At 41.9% G+C, this 20,609-nt stretch overlaps 1 protein-coding gene across 3 annotated transcripts in view; it reads right to left on the bottom strand.

The window, feature by feature from the left end:
- csgalnact1a (chondroitin sulfate N-acetylgalactosaminyltransferase 1a) overlaps nucleotides 1–20,609 on the bottom strand; it is a 448,394-nt gene that overhangs the window by 238,687 nt on the left and 189,098 nt on the right. The gene's annotated exons all lie outside the window — the stretch shown is intronic.

Raw genomic sequence — 20,609 nt, 5'->3', positions numbered from 1 at the left:
ACACTGGCATAATGGACTGGAGTTACAGCCCCCTTGCACTCACCACAATAAGATTAGTCAGAGGAAATGGAAAGCTGTAACAAAAACTGATTTAGCAAAAAAATGCGCTCCAGGAAAACAGACTGAAACCAGGACGCTGTCTTGGGTATTAAGTTCTCACTTGGGTTCAGTTCCTAGCTTTAGTTTTGTTATTTTCTAACTGTATCTAAATTGTTATTGGTTGTATCTATCTGTGATCTGATTCCTCGTGAACCACTGGGGCTACACTTTCGATCTTGGCCTTAACAAAGGGTTATGATGTGACACACACTGATATGTCAGAGAGAAAAAGAGGAGCAGTGACATTTACTGAGTGTAAGGCACACTGCAGAGGCCAATTACGTGACAGATGCAAGAAGAATGATAGCTCTGGATACCACTGAATTACACCCCAAAATCCACTTTAGAGGCCATTCAGCTCAAGAAAGCTCGACAGTTTTATCCACTTAATTCTTCCAAAATAACATCAAGTCGAGTTTTGAAAGTCCCAAAAAGTCTTACTGTCTACTACACTCCTTGGCCATTTATTCCAAGTGTCTGTCGTTCTCTGTGTAAAGAAAAACTTCCTAATGTTTGTGTGAAATTTACCCTTAACAAGTCTCCAGCTGTGTCCTTGTGTTCTTGATGAACTCACATTAAGGTAATAACTTGCAGGTACTTGCAAAACATGACTGGTTGCAACAACCACAAAATAACTGAGAATTGCATCCTGGAGTGCAGAATTCAAGGCAGTCAAAGACAGATACCACATGAGTCTTACGATCGCAAGACAGACTGATACACCAAGTACAAGGTCTGCAACTCCTCACGTCCACAAAGTTATCAGGTCAACCATGGGATGCGCAATGCAGGCGTGACAAACTCGGACGACTGCCTGTGAAAACTGACCTGTGCTCGGGTCGTTCTCTAAGCAATTGGAAGTCATACACTCCAATCACAATACACAGTCATCCACTCTGTTATGCCATGAAAAACAATAACTACAAGCTCATCTCAGCATCAACCCAAAAACAGAAGCCATTTCACTGATAACTAATGACTAACAATGACATGGCAGGACACTGTTACACGTACCAAAGAGAGTGGTCAGCGGGAATAAAGATGCACCTTCCAAAAGAACTCCGTGATAGTAAGCAGGAAAAGAGAGCTCATGAACCACCTTTCTTCAAGGATCGAAGGTCTGAGTATTTTATTTCCCTTTGTAATCAGTTGTGGAAACCAGGGGGCACTCCAGCTCCCCAAATATCCAACACAAGCAGGCTTGGACACAAGTTAAAAGGAAACTCTTCTTCAGCAAGCGTTTCCAACCACAGAGTCAAGTATAAGTATGCACAAGCACAATACAGCACAACTCTTTTCTTCCTTCTTTCTGTCATTGCCTCCTCCACTCCTCCTCATAAGCGTTGTCCATCTTCCTCCCAACTCTGGCTCCTAGATGTGAGACAGGTAGCTCCTTTTATCTAATCCTCAGGAGTGCTTCCGATGACATGACACTGCAGCTATGAAGCACTTCCAGGTGAGGTTGGAGCCCTAAGGAGTAGGGACTCCCAAACTCTGCAGTTACCCATGGTGGCCCCCACGAAACCCAACAAGGAGACAAAGCCCTGTATAAGCTGTCTCCTCCGTCCCTCCATTCTGAGGGTGTCCCGGTTAGGTAATGTCACCGACTGTCCCTCACACAGTTCAAAATTTCCTTGACTTAATTACTTATTTTAGTATTTCATTATTAATTTTTCATTAATTTTCTGCTTTTTTGTAAGTATCCTTATATTGTTTCATGATTGCCTTATTTTACTTTGCCTTTTGCCTTCTCCTGATGAAGCCCAAGGGGGCAGGGCCTCCACATTATGCAGGTGAGCCACTCAAGATGCTACACAAATCATACCCAAGCCCTAATTAAGAAAGATCTTTATTTGCTGACTTTAACCATAACTTTTTGAAAAAAAGTACGTAGAATTTGCCCCTAAAGTGTGAACCTGCTCTTTTTGTGCATTTATTTAACAGTAGCTGTGGGTCCTAATTTATAAATGACAGAATCACAGAGGCCAGAAAAGAACTCAGTACCTTGTTAGCTTCAATGAGACAGATCCCACTAAAGAATTGTCTGGATAATACTGGATTCCCATGTCAGATTTTCATCACCTATAAAATAAACTTTTTGATTCAGAACAAGGTGACTCCTATAACTACAGGCCAGACTACAGAAATGATAAAACAGACCGATTTGGCTTTGTGCGCACTAAGACCCACACATGTGGCCCACTTGTTTAGTGTGTTTCCATTTTTACAATTGATGCTTCCCATCATAACTCTTACTGAATCTCCAGCTGGCTGTGTAAAAGAATGTCTGACGGAATTAAATGTGCACAAAAATCCACATATGACTCATCGCCTGCTAATTCGCAAAGCCCAGACTTCCAAGAGGGAAATATAAATCAAAACGGACCGTTTCACAGCTCGCAGTGTCCAGTGAATTCTGACACAGTGCAGTAAATCCTGTCGTATTTATAGAAGAACACTTCAGCTGTAAAGCCCTCAAGCTTAAATTTCATCAAATTAGCTGCTTCGTTTTTATTTTCCCAATAAACCACCCATCCATTTTCTAACCTGCTTATCCAGTTCAAATTTATAGCCATTGATAAGATGCCAGTTCATGGAGTGGCACACTTTCACATACACCCACATATCTAAGGACAATAAAACTATTTTTATGATTCTACTGTATCAATTAAGCCAGTGGGACATCACAAAAATTCTCGTCAGATGGGATATCAAACATGATGACTGCAGTTGCCTGACATGACACTATATGACTAGAAATCACAGGCAAGACAAACTACACAAATCCACGATGACTTTCTAGCACAGCTTCACATTTCCAATGTATCACAAGTTTGCCTTTTTTTTTTTTGAGTGACAATAATGTGCGGCCTGACAGAGCCAGTGCTGTACGAATGCCTTCCAGGATGGCAAGTTCAATCGGCAAGCTCCATTCAAACACGAGACATCAGGCAGATGAGATTCTTTTGTGTTTGCAAGGTCCAAAACGCCCGTGTTCCTTATTCCTTCCGGCTGAGCACTCTTTGGTTCTCTACTCTTGCACACAGAGACTGATCCTGAGACTTTTTGATTTAGTCTGGCTGAATCACACAACAGTTAGACTGAGTTGCTGAGCATGTCAGACTACACGACTGTCCCCTACTCACTAAGACTGATAATAAAGACTATGACTGCAGATCACTATAAAAGTTAGGTAATGTGCCCGGGCCTTTAGACCTCTGGCAAAAACACAGAGCTTGTCCTGGAACCTTCGGATATAAGGCTATAACCAACACTGGATGGGACAACATTGCAGCACAGGCAATTTTAACATATAAAAATGGTCATGGTTGTATTTGTCTGTCACAAGATTACTTGCAAAGCCCTGGGGCTAGAATGTTGCTCTTGGTTTTAATCGAAAGCTTATGACCCAATTAATACTGGTGAAGCAAAAAATGTGGCTAGCGGCAACCAGCACAAAGTTATCGGGGTTTACTTCTTCTTTGCAGCAAACTGCACAGGCAAACTGATCATTATGGTGACATGGCAGAAAGAAATAGAAGGGCAGTGACATCTGCTGAGCGTGAAGCAAATTGCACAAGTCAATTAGGTGACAGGAAAAAGAAGAATGTCTGCCGCAGGTCTGCTAAGTGTCAAGCACATTAATTTCCCCTTGGGATTAATAAAGTATCTATCTATCTATCTATCTATCTATCTATCTATCTATCTATCTATCTATCTATCTATCTATCTATCTATCTATCTATCTATCTATCTATCTATCTATCTATCACATCCGGCATGGCAACCTGCTGGTACTTGCCAACTACTGGGGCTGGAGTCTTCATCTTGGGGATGAAATTAATTTTAGAAATTTAAAAAATCCAACATTTGTAGCATAAAGAATATTGTTGCTTACTGCCAGAACGTCTAATAATTATTCCATTACTTTCATCTAGGGTTTATGGGCTCAATTATTGGCCATTATGGCAACCTAGACCATGCATCACAGCTCCACATCTTCTGCCTGAGCGCCACAAAAGCTGCAGACCGTGAATCTGCACCTGGCTTCTGCAGACATATGTGTGTGCTAAGTGCGGGCTCTTCCTGCGCAATCTGCAAAATTCAATACTCATATCAACTCCACTTACCTGAATCAAGCAAACCGAGCTCAATCCATCAATTGATCAAGTCAAGCTATAAGTCTTAACTGGTTTAAATTTAATTTGCTAAAAGCTTTAATGACTAACATACCAATTCTTTGTTTTTCCATTTTGATATGACTAGGATTTGATTCTTCTTATTAGACAGCCCACCATTAACTTGTATAATATTGCAAAATGTCCAGGAGGGAGTGGGCAGTCAGCTGGCCTAGGTCACCAGAACGGTGGCTGCGTCTGACTTGTCTGTGACTTTGTGGACCCTGCTATTTCTCTAGTCCACTCAAGTTTTTGTTTTTTTCGCTCCTAAGTGGGCAGCAGGGCATTTCACAATTATAACGTTAAAGGGCTTACACTGTCATGATTGTTACATTAACTACATTAAATGTTTTACTGTACATTTAACCTAGTTTGTATTTTTGTGTAAGTAAATTATGAAATTTGCATTATAGCGGTAAACCTATTACAGTGCTCTAAGCACTATATAAAAATGAACTGTGTATTATTCTGGGCCTTACTAGTGATTGAAATATAAGCACAGGACAAAGAAAAATGTGTTATGATAGAAAAGAGATCAGAAGGAGCTCAGTGCCTCTTAGAAGTCCCTAGTAGCCAGATTACATTTATTCACAATGACTGAGTAAAAAAAAAAAAAAAAACAAATTCCACATTTTAAGGGATATCAAATAACTCTGCAATAAACAGTAATCCATCCATTTCCTGAACTTATTTGTCCTAGTATGGGGACAGGAGAAACTTTGAATAAAATGGAGGACACATGTCCAGTCAGAGTAAACAAATGTGTTCAGATAGAATGGCCCAATTTAAAAGCCTAACGGCTCTTTAGGCTGTGGAAATTAACGGGGGTCACTGAAGAAGAAAAACACCAGGAGAACACAAACAAACTCCAAGCAGAAGACACTCTTGACCGTTTGGTGACAGTGCTACCCGATATTCAACCTAATTCAAATTATTGACATAAATTGTCATATCTATGCATACCCAGTCCCACATGTACCCACTCTGAACCAGTTTAGAGTGACAAAGTAACCTAAGTGCATGTCTTTGGGATAAGGTAGGAGACCTGGCTCAAATGGAGGGCAAAAACATGCTGACAAAGACAGAATAAGAAAATGGCAAACAGACTGCAAACTGAAATTGGAGATATACTATATATATTGTGACACACACATGCATGGGAGGCAGTCAAAGGGCTAAAGTGAATGTGCTTCTATGCTAGACCTGGGGGTGGCATTGTGTACTAACTCTCTCTCTCTCTTCCCTCTTCTCCAAACCCTCCAAAGAAGATTCAGCATTACAGTACATCACTTTGGTTCCGGCCCTACAAGCACACCCCTTCCTGCCTACCCTTTATAAAAGACTGCCTATTCTCAGTGTACAGTATAGTCAGCTCTGATTAGACTCGGTCCTTAGTGACTACTCTGTGCTTCATTTATAGCAAATTTTGACCAAGTATATGGGGTGGCTATCCAAAACCTTTTAAAGCCTCTTGACCCTTTTTTACTCTCTCTCTCTCATATATATACTGTATATATATATATATATATATATATATATATATTTATTATATATATATATATATATATATATATATATATACCATAGCTGCCAAATACAAAGAGTGCACAACACATGTTTAACCCTTATTGGGGCTTGGGGCTATCAGGTGTACACTCTTTTGCATCCCCTTACAGGGATCGAACCTCGGACATCAGCACCTGAGTTGAAACCTCTGACCTTGCGCCATGGAGGCTGGTTCACTTATTTTACATTTATATATACAGTAGACCCCAGTGAAGTCGCAGTTCAGATTTCACAGCCTCAGTCATTCGCAAATTTTTCCTTAGAACCTATCTAATAATTGTTAGTGGAAACCACAAATATCCACCACAATTTTTATGGCTTTTTTCGTGGAAATAGGAATAGGAATCAACTGTAGAGTAGAACGCAGCTTGGGATGGTGAAAGTAGCCAATAGAATTTGAAACTGCAACTCCCAGCAGTCCCTGCAGTGGCTCCGATTGGTTTTCTGCTGAGGGTGCTCGGGTTGTTGGGTCAAAGGATGTCAGCGCAGCTTTTAAAAAGGGGGCCGGTGACCAAAAGCAAAACAAAAAGTTTTTGTAATTTCTGTTTCAAGTTTCTGTTTGTCTGCCTGCCTTTTGTTGGGTTACCTGTACTTATTCATTTTGACCTGGATCGTTTCGTGATTGGCATCTGAATTGTCTGCCTGTGTACATGAGGACTGTAAGTGGATTCATGGCCATCCTGCAAAGAAAGGAGCGCTCCTGAACCCGTCCACCCGTCTTCATTTCAGGAACTAGCGGTAGGACTATCTTTACATTCCCATTCAAAATGCACATCTCTGGATTATCTATTTTCATCATTAAATTTCATCTGTTTCCGTTTTTCATGAACGTTTTTCATGATTTACTGTGTGTGTTTTCTTTGTGTTTTGTTGTATTTAATGTGTAATTGCCGTAAGGAGAACAGGGGAGGTATCGCAGCTTTCATTTATTTTATTTGTTTTCATTACATTCTTTATTTGTTGTTTGATTACCGGTTTGCTTTGTTTTTGTCTCTGTTTGTGAGTGCATGCGAGTCGGGCCAAGGCTGGGTGTGTCCCTGAAATTTCCACCATAAAAATAAATGACCGTCTTCTCGACGGTGTGAATCTCAGCGGCACCAGACTGCTACAGCGTTATTCGTTTCTCCTTGCTGCTGATTGACTGTAATGCATCTCCAGCTGAGTGTTCTTGTATTTTCCGTTTTGTTCCTCTGAACCCTTAAACCGCCACAACCGGCTATAGTCGTTTTCCAGTGCCATTTGCGAGCACACAGGAGCTGATCAGTCAGTGCCGTACATTCGCTGAGCAGCCAGCTCATGACCACTTCCAGCTCCTTGAGAGCAGGGGGGCTGAATGCACCCCTAGAAGACACGGACACTCCTCAAAAAAACGCTGATAGACTACTTTCACATTGCTCCCTTACTTGCTGGGCTTACTTGCGGCTGCTGTGTCGCGTGATATGCTTCTCATGCAACGCTATGTATACTTAAAAGCCTGAACAGCACCTGTCCTTTTTGGCTGATTGCTTTGTTTCTCTCTCCTCCCCCCGACATCCTCTGCTCCTGTTGTGGGTCCCGCTCCCACTTGTGCTCCCCTATGATGTTTGTCTATCCTTTAATCAAGAACTAACGGCATACTGAGCTCATTTTACTTCTGAAAGAGACATGTTTGTTTGAAGTGTCTGAATAAAGTTCCTGTCTCTACAATCTCCTGTGTTTCTGTGCAATTCTGTGACCCAAGCATGACACCCTGCAGCCTCACTGTCTGTGGGATTGACCCCAAGCACTAGACTAGCCTGCCAGCGTCAGCGCTTACCTCTGTGTGCTTGCGAGCAGCCAGTTCAACCGCAGTTGGCTCGGTGATTTCATCCATGGTGTCAGTTGCACTTTGTACATATTGTTCCAGTAGTTTTTTAAATAGTTTTTACTGTTCATTAGCAGTGTGTAAAATTATCAGTGTTACAGTAATTGTGATGCTCTTTGCATGAAAAAAATGTGTTCCATTAAAATTTCACTATTTCTTTGTAAATTGTGACATTTACTTAAAGTGCAGTAAAAAGTATTTGCCGTCCAGGGATGCATTAACCCCCAAGTATGTGGCAGTTTAAGAGTTAAAGGCCCAAGATGCCGCCGAAAGGCCCTGCACCTTCTAAGGCTTCTAGCAATGAAAACGCACTTGCATGAATATATAGCGGTAACATCGGTATTTTACATTCTAGCACTGCAGGTGACATGTCATTACACTGCTGTACAGTAGACAGGTTTACCTTTACATTCTTTTCTTTAGGTAATGCATTAAGCTGAGTTTGAAAATAAATTAAAGTGTTTTGGGGGCATATTTAGGGTTTAAACTATAAAAATGGGCATTTTTTTAACCACATCCAAAATTCGCGGTTTTTCACAATTCGCGGGTGCTCTAGGAACAGAACCCCTGCGAAATTTGGGGGTGTACTGTATATAATATATATATAAATATATACATATATATATTGTGATGGACGACCGGCTATGGACTCCGGTCGCCACCCCCAGGCCGCTAGGAGGAGCCCTCCGGACAGCATATTCGTGCCCCGAGTTCCAGCAGGGCCTCATGGACTTTGTAGTGTTGTGACACAGCCCAGCTGGATACCTTGGGGGCCGCCAGGAGTCGCTGTAGGGGGGCTAGTGGGCTCTTGCATGCCCTATAACCCGGGAGTGCGTGTCAGTCACGTGACTGGAGGAAGCGACGTGCTCCTGGGATGAAGAGGATGACTGTTTGCCCTGACCCGGAAGGAAATGGACTTGTGGGTTGTGCTTAGAACCACTTCCGGGTCAGGAGCTATAAAAGGACTATGGGTAAGCCCAGACATTTGAGCTGAGCTGGGAGGAAGGGTGGCGAAGTGTCTGGGAGTGTGGAGGATTATTGTGTTTATTATTATTATTATTATTATTGAGTATTGTGGAGAGGAGGGTGCTTTGTGCACAATTATTATTATTTCTAATAATAAACCATTATTTGGACTTTTATCTGGTGTCTGACGTCTGGTCTGAGGGTACAAGGGGTCACGGAGACCTCAAACTGTCACAATATTATAGATATACATATACACATACACACACATGTATATATACACATATACTAGGGGGATCCCCCCTGCTAGCCAGCCATATATATATATATATATATATATATATATATATATATATGAGTAGATATAGTCACGCATGCATGCCAGGGGACCATCTTTCAGGCTACATTAAGGTAAGCACTACCACACTGTTGATGAGTGGGGGCATTGTTGCTAGTGCTGTTGCTAACAGTGTCTTCTACTTTGCCCGCAGTTCTGAGAAGAACTTGGACACTTCTGTGCATCAACATGTGCTTTTTAGTTTAGGCCAATGTTTCTTCAACATTTTTTTTTTTTTTTGCAACCCAGTCTTGTCCCTTTTTAGCACCTTGGAGACCCAGTCCATGTTTATCGTCAGATCTTTCCCCTTTGAGAACTGCCGTTGCAGACAGTCTTGGCCACACCAAACCCCTTGGAGAATTCACTACAGACAGTCATAGTGGGGCTGGGAGGGTGGATCCTCAGTGAAGAATTTACGTCGACAGTCATGTGCTTGTCCCATGGAGAATGGCTGCCAACAGTCCTGGGTTTCCCCCTCTGAGAATTGCCACAGACAGTCATAGTGGAGCAATCTCAACAGCTTAAACTAACTGTGGCAACCCATCGCGAGACATTCGCAAACTTTTCAGGACCCTTTCCAGTTCAAAATATTAGTGAGTCACAAACCTGCATGAGTAAAAAGATGGCAATCCGCAACCCAGTTTAAGAAACTGTGGTTTAGGGAATTAAACTGGACGACCCAGTTGACACCCCGACATCTATCGTTTTCTGAACGATGTTATTCATGTTTGACAACAAGTGATCTGAATTAATTTTGGAGTTTTCTGGTTTATGAATAACTAATAACAAGTAGTACTATACATATATTTCATTTATGAAAATTTTACACTGAACGAGTCAACCCCAAATCGCAACATGAATTGAATTGTGAGCCAAGTGCATTGTATCATGCCTAATGTATATACATTATAAATTATACAGTATACAAATATTAATGTATGTCAATGAATATATAATACAGATTAAAATATGCTGATGAAAATATAAAGTATGTAAGAACACAAAAGAAAACAGGACCAGAAACCCTCCATGCTTTATGGCCTCATTCAGGCCTGAGGGGTTAATCCATCGTGTCAGCTCTCGTCATTTACTTCTCACAGCAAGGCCTCTCCTGATTAATGCTGACTGAACACACAATGCCATAACTGTACATTGTAATCACTTTTTGTGAAGTCCTGAGATTAGCGATTAAAAATACAAAATCTGACACAGACATCTCCAGGAAGCTGACTTTTGCAGACCCATAGAACAGGAAATTCCTTACAAGTAAAGCATTTCAGACGTCGCTTTCGATTTGCTGTGATGTACACGTGCCGGCTGACTACAGGATACTCCGAGCTGCTGGAGAAACTGTTGACAATAATGTCATTGACTTAACAGCGACACGGGAGATGAATGAATTTGTTTAATTAGCCCACAAATCCGCCGAGTGCTTTTCCTTCTCTTTTTTGGTAAATCTGAGCAGTTGTGTTTCTTTCCAGGTCACTGATATAGGAAAGCTGCCGTCGTACAGCCCAAGGGCCTGAGCAGAAACTGTGCTTCTACACTTGAGCCTCATAAGACACTGATCTGTAAAGTGGCTTTATTAAAGAGAAGATCTGCGCAGGAAACATTAAAAAAAAAACAAAAAAAAAAACACTCAAGTTGTTTTGTCTTTCACTTCGGATTTTCTTTGACAATGGAAACCTAAATGATCCTGTGATAAGAAATGAAAAGAAAGTCACTCCTTCCTATCACTGTCACAGCACTCTGTAATGTGCTAAAAATAAGAAGGGATAACGAGCAGACGGAGTGACAGGATGTCGAACAATGTGAAGGCAAATACGGGGAGTGCTTGCATGATAAGCTTGTGTCAGTCTGGAGGTCATCACGGTACACATCAAAAGGAAAACATCCCAGGCATTCCAGGGTAAGGACACACAATCTGCTGTTTATACTGTAATTGAGATCACCTTTACTGCCCCCCGTATCCAAGATCAAACCCCTGCCCTCAACCTCATAGGCCAACTACAGCTTTATTAGGAGAAAAATGTCTAGTCTGGCTGACTGTCATTACAGTACACGTTTGTGGACTATGCTGTCACTGAAATACTCTATTTTCTTGTTTCACGTGATACTGCTTTGTAATCTTGATATCTCCATCGCCTATTAGTATGGATTGTAGGTGTGGCCACCAGGGGGTGCCCCAGAGCCCCAAACACCAGACACCACTCGGCCAAACACAATTTCAGGTAAAATACATGATGTCTAATGTACAATCATTTCCTTACAAGGTTAAATCAGTCCAGCACAATAATAACACATACATCTGGTCAACTTTGTCTCTTCTTCTTTCCCCTCTGCAGAAAGAAGACTGATGTCTAGTTTAGTGGACAGGATTGTGCTGAGACACAGATCTGGGAAGGCTACACAAACAGTCTGCGGCATTGAAGGTTCCCAAGAGTACAGTGGCCAACATATTGGAAGAGGTTAAATGGAAGAGGTTTGGAATATCCAGGACTCCACCTAGAGCTGGCCACCCAGCCAAACTGAGCAATTGTGAGAGAAGGGCCCTGTTAAGAATGGTGACCAAGAGCCCGATGCTCTCTCTGGCTGAGCTCCAGTGAACCTGGAAGGAGAAACTTCCAGAAAGGCAACCATCACTGTAACACTCCACCAACCTGGGCTTTATGACAGCGTGGCCAAGCAGAAGACTCCCCTTGGTAAAAGACACTTGGAAGCCTGGTTGGAGTTTGGAAAAGGCAGCTGAACGATTCTCAGATTATGAGAAACAAGATCCTCTAGTCTGACATTTGGAGCCCACCTGTGATCATTTTAATTATGAAAGGCACACACCTGCCTATAGAAGAATTGGAACCAAGAAGAACAGAAACCAAGCCATGAGGTAAAAGGAATTGACTGTGTAAATGGCACAGGTCTGGGGAAGACTACAAACATAGTGGTCTTCATAATTCTTAAATGGTATACAGTTGGACTAACCACAACTCTTCTTAGAACTCGCTGTCTGGCCAATGTGAGGAAGGGAGATCATGGGGATTCTCATGGGGAGAAGGGCCATGCTAAGAGACATGACCAAACACCCCGTAGTCATTCTGGCTGAGCTCCAGAGAACTTGCATGAAGATGAGAGAAAAAAACAGACAGACAACCATCACTGCAACACTCCACTAATCTGGGCTTAATGGCAGAGTGGTCACACGAAAGCTCGCTTGGAGTTCGCAAAAAGGCACCTAAAGGACTCTCAGACTGTGAGAAACAGGATTCTCTGGTCTGATGAAACCAACATTGAACTGTCTGACCTCAATTCTAAGCATCACGTTGGGGGGAAATCAGGCACTGTTGATCACCTGGGCAATACCATTTCAACGGTGAAGCATGGGGGTGTTTTTAATAGCAAGGACTGGGAGACTAGAGAGGGTTGAGGGAAAGCTGAATTGAGATATTCTTAATATAAATCTGCTCCAGAACACTCTGAACCTTAGACTGGGCCAAAGAACTTAAGCACAAAACAAATAAAGACAGGAGTGGCTTAGAGTTAAAATGATTCTAACACAAAGCTATGACATAGCACATTGTGAAAAAAGTGAAGGGGTCTGAATACTGACTGAATCCACCGTACATCCAACCTGCTGAGCTGTGGATAATGACAGAAAGAATCAGACTGTGAGTGCCAGCGGCCAAATAAGGTGTCTCTGCATGGGGTTGGTGGGCTCAACCTTTGTGATAAGGGTGAGGAGCTTGGCAGCACAGGAGGACCTTGGTAAACAAAGGTATAAATGTCAACATCGCAAATGTTCAGTTTGTCCAAGTCTGCGGATGAAATCCATATCATTTTATGAGCGTAGCCGTTATTACTTCCTTAGGCTCTAGAATTTCTGCAAGGCTTTTTGACTTTGTATTTGGTTTACATATTAGGTTTTGGTGCAGGGAATATCAATTCCCTGGTTTTGACTCTTAATGTTTGGTTTTTGACCCCCAATCCATTTTTTCAGCCTTCACCCCGTGCCATTTTTATCATTGCTAGAACAGTGCAGCTGGGGTCTCTGCTGCATTGATTTCAGGGATAGCCTAGAGGATATTAAAGATTGACTCCTTATGAGGAAGTGACTCTTTGGTGATGTGTAAAGTCCACCATCTTCAGAATGTGTGCCAGAAGTCTGGAGAAAGAGAGAGCAATTGAACAGGGAGAGGTGGAAGACTAAAGTGAGATCACTTATGTGTTTCGAGACTGGGAAGGTGGGCAGATGGGTGCAAATACCTGCAAAGGGAGTCCCAGTGGTGCTGTAGCATGCATTTAACTTTTGTTTTTCTTTGATCATCCGTGCTCTCTGCGTAAATCTCCCATCCTAAGTATCCAGCTTAATAAAAACCATAGCTTTTTATAAATCTGTAGCTTCCTTGGTGTTATTCTGATTTGGAGAGATGCCTACGTGGCACTGTCATATAGTATAATGTATTGATTAACATGACCACCAAATATACTTCTGTTGTGATCTATTTTTAGAAGCATTCCTCTCGTCAAATCTTCCAGTAAATTTAGTAACAAAAAGAATTTGAGCAGACTTCAGGAAGAAATTGTTTGCATAAAATTTAACTGTTGTGTGGGCTCCACTCAGTGACTCACATCATTCACAAAAAGGACATTTACACATACTGTAGATTACACAGTTGTGTATACCAGCAGTGCCTGGAGGACTATGACATGTCACAAGCGCTAAGTGAAGAATCATGGTCAAGGTGGGTCGTCACTATAATGAGTGTAATGAAAGTAAGAATATCCTTTAAGTTTTAATGATCAGGAGATGAAACAGTATTAGGGAGTAGGCTAGACGTCTCAATCCAAAATGAAAGGCCAAGGTCAGTGTGCTGGTAAATAAGTAAGCAAGAACTGAGCATCAGAGCCAAACCTCTAAATAAGCAAAAATCAGAGTCAAAAACACAGCAAAAATTAAAGAAATTAAACAAAATGCAAGGACTTGTCGAAGATTCTTTTGGAATTCATCTCAAATCTGGGATAACCAAGAGTGCTGGGCCGTCATCTTTTAAATGTTTACAAAGGTAATGGCACACATCACAAGACTGGAGGTTGGAGTAATGTGATCAAAAGTGGCCAACAAAGCCTCGGCACACACACTATTTGATATACAGTATATGTATTCATCTCAATCCATCCATCCATCCATCCATCTTCCAAACCAGCTAGATCCTAAGCAGCGTCGTGGGGAAGCTGCAGCCCATCCCAGTCAGCATTGGGTTCAAGGCAAGAACAATCTCTGGACAGGGCCCATCGTAAGGTGAACACACAGAGACAGACACATCAGGCACAAGTTTAGCATCGTTAATCCACCTGACCTCAATGTCACTGGTGCAGGAAACTGGAGCACCTGGAGAAAATCCACGTGGGCACAGGGAGAACACACGGACAAGAACACTGGTCTCCTTACTTACCACTGCGCTGCCCTTATATCGCCACCTTAAAAAAGGACAAGTGTCTGTGTGTAACTGTGTATCTGTTCTGTTGCTGTATCTCTGTTAGATGCCATTTAGTAAAATGATGCTAATTTTTGTGATGTGCCATCTGTTGGAATGACTAATGCATTTTATTACAACATGCATTACAAAATACATTCAGTAGATGATGCACTGCAAAAGGTAGAAGCAGACTCCGGAGAGAGCACTGGTGCATCTAAGGGCTCACTATGCACATGGACCAACACAGAATCGCCAATTAAACTCAACCTCTGGGCTCTGTGCAGGCAGCAACCTTTTTACACAAGCTCCGTATTCCCTCTGTTTATCTTTTTGCTTCTGAACTTGTTTTGAACATTATCAGATTTTATCTGGCTTCTGTCTATTCACTGACAGTAGCCACTACAAACTGGAAAAATTGATTTTAAATAAATTTTAAATTTACCAATGATCTGATGCAGTTAATGCAAACCCTGAGGATGGATTATCTCAACTGACTTTCGGATGAGCTGTGAACTGAGGGCAGGTCGTAAAGAGTACCCAAAGGATACCTTATGTCTGCAAAACCTGGAAATGTGAGAGACACTGAGAAAATTAAAGCAGGGTGTACTAAATACCCTAAATATCAGCTACTAATGCTTCGATCACAAACTTTTACTATACTGCAACAGTTGGTCATTTGAAGATGGAGAGGGCGAAGGCCTGGCTTGAGAATCAAAACAAGGTAGTTTAAGCCAAACACTTTCTTTCTAGCTGTGTATTATATAGTGCCTTTCACATCTATCTATCTATCTATCTATCTATCTATCTATCTATCTATCTATCTATCTATCTATCTATCTATCTATTGTGGACCACCAGTCAGGCACACCGCCCCCCAAACCCGACACAGACACAAGCAGAGACAAAAGTATAAGCACACGCTATTATTTTTCCTTCTTTTTCCTTTGTGGGAAACGCCTTCCCCCGCTTCCCACAAGTACAGCACAACACAATACTCTCTTCTTCTCTCTCTTTTCTTCCCTCCACTCCTTTGGGCAAGCTTTGTCCACCTTCTCCCGACTCTGGCTCCCCGAGTAGTGTCAGCTGGCCCCTTTATAAGGCACCTGGAAGTGCTCCAGGTGCTCGTTATTCCACTTCCAGCAGCACTTTCGGGTGTGCCGGAAGACCTGCCCTTAAGGGTTCAGCAACTGCTGCAGCACACCCTGGCGGTGCCCATAGACACCAACAGGGCTGTATCCAACTCCAATTCCCATGGAGCCCTGTGGGAATCAGAGGCACCGCTGCAACCCAGGGGGGATGCCATCTGGCATTCCGAGGGAGGTACTGCTCTGGATACGCTCCCTCCCCCAGTCCTTCCAACATGGAAGACCCAGGAAGACTTAAGGCCGTAATCACTGACAAAGGGGCTTCAACAAATTACTGATTAAAGGATCTGATTACATGTGTCAATGGGATGTTTCAGTTTTTTATATTTGCAGAAATTCCTAAAATCTTCCTTTCACTTTCTCTTTCTGGGGTATTGAATATTAATTGATTAAGGAAAAAAAGTGAATTAAAATCATTTTAGCAAAGGACTACAAGAAAACAAATTGTGAAAAATGTGAAAGTAATGTGTATAAATCATGTATGCTCATGAAGGGGTCTGAATACTTTCTGAAGTCACTACATTTCTTCAATGTCCGCCTTGAACAACTTGCTACGTGTGATTGTGGGTATTTGAGTGTTCCCTTCAATGGACTGGTGACCAATAGTGTGCCAGGTTGGGCTCCATTTCCTATCACACAGAGATGGAGAAGTGGTTTTTCAGACAAAAGGATAGTGAACTGAATTATACCAAAGAAAAAAAATCTGTACACAAATAAATAAATAAAAAATCAATAGTTCTCCATCCAGGGTTTGTTTCTGTCGGCACCAGGTCAATGCAATTCAGAGATGGATTAAGCAGGTTCCTTGAACAGATAACTATAGAACGTCAAGAATGCACGTCTATTGGGTAGGAGGGCCCTTTCATCTGACTGGTTGGCCCGGCTCAGACTCAGCTGTAGAGTGGCCAGTAGGGGGAGGCGGCTTGTTGGCCAAGGTCTCCAGGACTCTGACTGTGTCAGGCTTATCTGACTCCTTTTCTACAATCTGCTGGTGATTCTACAATTAGCTGATGGACAGATTTTATTGTTTTTCCTTTATGTTAATTAGTTTCTTCTTTGTTTTTGATGTATTTGAACAAATCTGTATCCTCAAATGTCATACTCTGGATTTAGTGAGTGGTATAAACTATTTTTCCATTTTTTGAGCATTGTTGCAGTTATGGACTTGGTGAGGAGGTCTGTGCAACAAAGTTTGTACTTCTTCAAGTTTGTACTGTTGTATTGTATTACTGAGGTAGCCATGATGGACTGGCCATCTGTGAAGAGGATTGTGTTCTGCTTTGTTTGTTGTCTTTATCCCATTTTTGACACCCATTGTATTCCCAACCTACCTGGAAAAGGGTCTCTCTCTGATTTTTACTTTGATGCCCTCCCCTCAACATAACCTATCATTTATGTGGGAGGAGCCAAAGCTTTAGATACATCAACATTTCGATGTCTGGTTTTTGACAGATCTTGACGTTTTAGGGTCCTCTGATACCAAAAAAAATCACTATTTCGATGATGAGTGTGTGTCTGTCTGTTTGTGGGTCACAGTTTCTTGAGGAAGGTCTAGAACTAAAACATCTGGACGGAAAGATACCAAACTTGAAACTTACGCCTGTTATGAGATGACGATGTGCTAATTAGTTTTTGAGCCAAATCGTGCAAGAGAAAGAGGCACTCTAGAGAAACACTCTAATACCGTAACTCTGCAATTAATTATGAATTCTTCTCGTCTCTTGCTATCGTAATGACCTATTTTATGATCAGAAAGATCAGCATAAGAGCGGGAAATAATTACTGAAATGTTATAGAATAGTACAGGTAACTTGGATCCTAGGGTGGCAAAGCCTACTGATACTCATGTCCAAATTTTTGCCCCTACAAGGGTTTTTTTTTTGTTGTCCTCTTAGGGAGTCAAGGAAGCAGGACTATCAAAAAATGAGATCTGTTTAAAGCCCGTTTAGGCATTCCTTGTGATATTTAAGGGCTATACAAGAAATAAATTTGTCCTTGTTATTGTATGTGATGCCACCCCAGGTTGAGAGGGGGCGCTGTTGCTAACTGTCTTGTCTCTTCCATCCACAACTCAGAGAAAATGCCCCTGTATGGTGACTGACCACACCCCCATCGCTACAAAATGTCCCACTCCTTCTGCTCTGGAGCATATAAAAATGGCTGTCACCAGACAGAGGCATCTCACTGGTGACCCGAGTCTTCGATAGGACAAAGCTCCCCTCTCAGTCCTGTGGAATTAGAGCTGGATTGGCTAGTCATTTATTTTGTGCGACCCCCTGAGTGCCTGTTTATTTGAACTTTTATTGCTTTTTTTCTTTGCCTCACAATTAAACGGGGTGGCCAGGCTGGCACCCCTACTATTTTTGGGACACTGCAAGTCAATCTGTTCCACAAGGGTCGTATTTACAATCACCTTGAAATACTGTTCCACATCTTCATGGTGATATGTTGCCCGTCATTTTACATATACTTGATAAAAACAAATAAAGAACACAGAGTTATAGGAAGCAGACTTCTCTTTTGTTCCACTTGTCTGCCTTGTATTTAACCATTTAAAATGTGATCCTACATTAGGCTTTGGCTAATTCTTCTAATCGTTCAATCGATCTTTTGTTGATGTGAAATGACCCACTGCAGCTTTTAAAACCGTAATGAATCATACCCAGCCACAATGTGATCACGGCTGAAATAATAATAATAATTTGAATGCACAATCAAATGAGACAATGATTAATATCCAAAAATATACCTTTCTTGCTCAGACTTTCTCCCTCTCTAGCTGAACACTATAGTTTAACAAAAAGCTCTGATTAAAGGGGTGTGAAACTTCTGATTTGTGCCCACCGCCGCACACCTACTGCCACTGAGGTAACATGAATGTGAATGAGATAAATCAATGAAAACAAATGAAACAAATGGTTAGAATATGTGTGCAGAAGAAATGAGTTTAGAGAAGAATGGCTGCAAGCTTAACCACAATAAAAATAAAAAGACTTAACTGCTCAGTTCAAATGACATTCATTTGTAGTGTAAGTCTTTAACAAGCCGGTGCTGGGACACATTAAACAGAATATTCCAGACTGACATGATTATTGCTAGTTTGCATATCATCACAAACGGCCTGTGGAGGATGCTATAACCCTTGCACTTCATCCCGACATATTTGGATAATAAAAACTGTTATGCCACAAAATCAGCATTTAACACTCTGGTAAAAGCCAAGTTGACCACCAATCTCCTCACTTTAGGACTTAGTACCACCCTCTGTAATTGAATACAAAAAAGATCCAAATTATAAAGAAATTGTGAAAAATGTATTAGGTAAGTTTAAAGAATTAGGGTTGCAACAGGAGTCTCAAAGTTAAATTTTTTTGGATTCACATTTGGAATTTTTCCTTGAAAATCTTGAATCGGAGAGCAAAGGGCAGGTTGAATGAATTCATCAGGATATTAAGGACATGGAAGGAAGGTACCAGGAACACTGGGATTTCAGTATGATGGCGGACTACTGCACTGGAAAAAGGTTACAAACGACAGACCGCCACATAAAGTTTTAGATAAGACGTTAAGAAAATTAGAGAAGTTATATGTAAGTCAATGAATATGTATTGTTGTTTTTTTTTTTAATTATTACATTTACTGTCACACATGTGCATCTGTTTATCACCGTTTGGGCTCCTCTAAGGCAGGGGTCCCCAACTTTACTTGAGATTTTTGCAAATTTATTAAAAATAAAAAAATTGAGAAAGCATATGTACATAAGTATTCACAGCCTTTGCCATGAAGCTCGAAATTGAGCTCAGGTGCATCCTGTTTCCCCTGATCATCCTTGAGATGTTTCTGCAGCTTAATTGGAGTCCACCTGTGGTAAATTCAGTTGGTTGGACATGATTTGGAAAGGCACACACCTGTCTATATAAGGTCCCACAGTTGACAGTTCAAGTCAGAGCACAAACCAAGCATGAAGTCAAAGGAATTGTCTGTAGACCTCCGAGACAGGATTGTCTCGAGGCACAAATCTGGGGAAGGTTACAGAAAAATTTCTGCTGCTTTGAAGGTCCCAATGAGCACAGTGGCCTCCATCATAAGTGGAAGAAGTTCGAAACCGCCAGGACTCTTCCTAGAGGTGGCCGGCCATCTAAACTGAGCGATCGGGGGAGAAGGACCTTAGTCACGGAGGTGACCAAGAACCCGATGGTCACTCTGTCAGAGCTCCAGAGGTCCTCTGTGGAGAGAGGAGAACCTTCCAGAAGGACAACCATCTCTGTAGCAATCCACCAATCAGGCCTGTATGGTAGAATGGCCAGACGGAAGCCACTCCTTAGTAAAAGGCACATGGTAGCCCGCCTGGATTTTGCCAAAAGGCACCTGAAGAACTCTCAGACCATGAGAAAGAAAATTCTCTGGTCTGATGAGACAAAGATTGACCTCTTTGGTGTGAATGCCAGGCGTCATGTTTGGAGGAAACCTGGCACCATCCCTACAGTGAAGCATGGTGGTGGCAGCATCATGCTGTGGGGATGTTTTTCAGCAGCAGAAACTGGGAGACTAGTCAGGATAAAGGGAAAGATGACTGCAGCAATGTACAAAGAAATCCTGGATGAAAACCTGCTCTAGAGTGCTCTTGACCTCAGACTGGGGTGATGGTTCATCTTTCAGCAGGACAACGACCCTAAGCACACAGCCAAGATATCAAAGGAGTGGCTTCAGGACAACTCTGTGAATGTCCTTGAGTGGCCCAGCCAGAGCCCAGACTTGAATCCGATTGAATACCTCTGGAGAGATCTTAAAATGGCTGCGCACCGACGCTTCCCATCCAACCTGATGGAGCTTGAGAGGTGCTGCAAAGAGGAATGGGCGAAACTGGCCAAGGATAGGTGTGCCAAGCTTGTGGCATCATATTCAAAAAGACTTGAGGCTATAATTGCTGCCAAAGGTGCATCGACAAAGTATTGAGCAAAGGCTGTGAATACTTATGTACATGTGATTTCTCAGTTTTTTTAT

This window comes from Erpetoichthys calabaricus, chromosome 5, assembly GCF_900747795.2.
Source record: "Erpetoichthys calabaricus chromosome 5, fErpCal1.3, whole genome shotgun sequence".
In the NCBI taxonomy this organism is placed as follows: Eukaryota; Metazoa; Chordata; class Cladistia; order Polypteriformes; family Polypteridae; genus Erpetoichthys; species Erpetoichthys calabaricus.
This window is presented reverse-complemented; position numbering and strand designations above follow the sequence as displayed.